The following is a 1860-nucleotide window of genomic DNA, read 5'->3' on the forward strand; positions in this document are numbered from 1 at the left end:
GTGCATTAAATGATGTAAAACAAAATATTATCCCATAAGACTGTCAGCTGATTTCTCAAAAGAAACTCTGCAGGCTAGAAAGGAGTGGTAAGGGATATTCAGTGATGGAAAGCAACAACCTACAACCAAGATTACTCTGTCCTGCAAAGCTGTCATTTAGAATCGATGGACATATCTAGAGTTTCCCAGACAAGAAAAAGCTAAAGGAGTTCCTCAACACCAAACCAGTATTATATGAAATGTTGATGGGTCTTCTAGAAGAAGAAGGGGAAAGGGAAGGGGAAGGGGAAGAGGAAGGGGAAGGGGAAGGAGAAAGGAGAAGAAAAATATGTACAATAAAATGGCAATAAATACATATCTATCAACAGTTGAATCTACAAACAAACTGAGCAAGCAGAACAGAAACAGACTCAGATACAGAGAACTTTTTGTTGGTTGCCAGAGGGGAGGGGGTTGGGGATGGGTGGAAAAGGTGAAGGAATTAAGATGTACAAATTGGGTGTTAGACTGATGAACCTCAAAGGGAAGAGGGAGGGAGGGCAGGAAGAGATAAACCAACAAATTTGTATGCATATATGCATAACCAATGGACACCGACAATAGTATGGATAAGGCAGGAGGGGAAGCAGGAGCAGGGAGGAAGGGCTCAATGAGGGAAAATTGGGGGACATTTGTAATACAGTCAACAATAAAGATAAGTTTGAAAAGAAAGGAATTCAATAAATTTAAAATTTTCTAAGAAAGTGAAATAATATAATTTTCAAATAAATACTACTGGATGAATGGAGAGTATAGTACCTTGCTATAAAAAAGATGATTGTAGACCTGGCTGGTTTGCTCAGTGGTTAGAGCATTGGCCCACAGACCCAAGACTCCCAGGTTCAATTGCGGTCAAGGGCACGAACCTCAGTTGTGGTTCAGTTCCTGTCCCTGGTTGGGGTGGTGCAGGAGGGAGCCAATCAAGGTGTCTCTCTCACATCAATGTTTCTTTCTTTCTCTCTCCCTCCCACTCTATCTGAAGATAAATGTAAAAATATTCTCTAAAAAAATAAATGATGATTTTTTTCCCCCTCTCGCTGCTGTTGTCCTAGACATGGCGACTCCTGGCCCTATGACTCTAGAGACACTGTCACAACCTCCAGTCATTGAAGGTTTTAGCCCCAGTGTCTACGGCAATCCTGAAATCTTCAAGGGAAAGTTCCTTCCCAAGACTGGTGAGAACCCAGTGGTACCCATAGGCTGCTGGGCACGCGGCCGCCCTTACCTATGGCCTCTACTGCTTCCACCGGGGTCAGAGCCAGCGTTCCCAGCTCATGATGCGCACTCAGATCACTGCCCAGGGCTTCACAGTCAAAGCTCGTTTTATTTTTTATCCAGTCTTGGTGGGTCCGGCAGTATTCGCTCTGAAGTCTAAACCCTGAGCCCACAGCCTGACCTTGAAAGCTCCCCAAAGATCATTCCCCCGGAGCAACCACTGATCCTGCCACTGGACTTATTCCCTCATCTCCCCTGACAAGCCCCTGTGCCAGTAGGGGAGGAAATGGCCAATTGAGTAACTGACAGATTTTTTTCAGGAATCTCTGGTTTGGTTCCATTTGGGTGTTGTATACTGCACTTTATCCACGCTCTACTTAAGAAACTCTAAACCACTTGTACTTTCTTTTTTTTTTAATTTTTTAAAATAAGTTTTATATTTTAATTTCATGTATCATACAATATTATATTTGTTTCAGGGGTACAACATAGTAATTCGACATTTATATAACTTACAAAGTGATCACCTTGATAAATCTAGTACCTATCTGGTACTGCACATAGTTATTACAATATTATTGGCTATGTTCCCTTTCCTATGATTTA

The 1860-nt window shown here is 42.1% G+C and overlaps 1 pseudogene; it reads left to right on the forward strand.

Moving 5' to 3' along the window:
- The first annotated feature begins 1093 nt into the window (after positions 1-1093).
- On the forward strand, positions 1094-1421 carry LOC118642897 (annotated as a pseudogene).
- Positions 1422-1860: the final 439 nt, after the last annotated feature.

The sequence above is a fragment of the Molossus molossus genome, unplaced genomic scaffold (genome assembly GCF_014108415.1).
Source record: "Molossus molossus isolate mMolMol1 unplaced genomic scaffold, mMolMol1.p scaffold_m16_p_3, whole genome shotgun sequence".
In the NCBI taxonomy this organism is placed as follows: domain Eukaryota; kingdom Metazoa; phylum Chordata; class Mammalia; order Chiroptera; family Molossidae; genus Molossus; species Molossus molossus.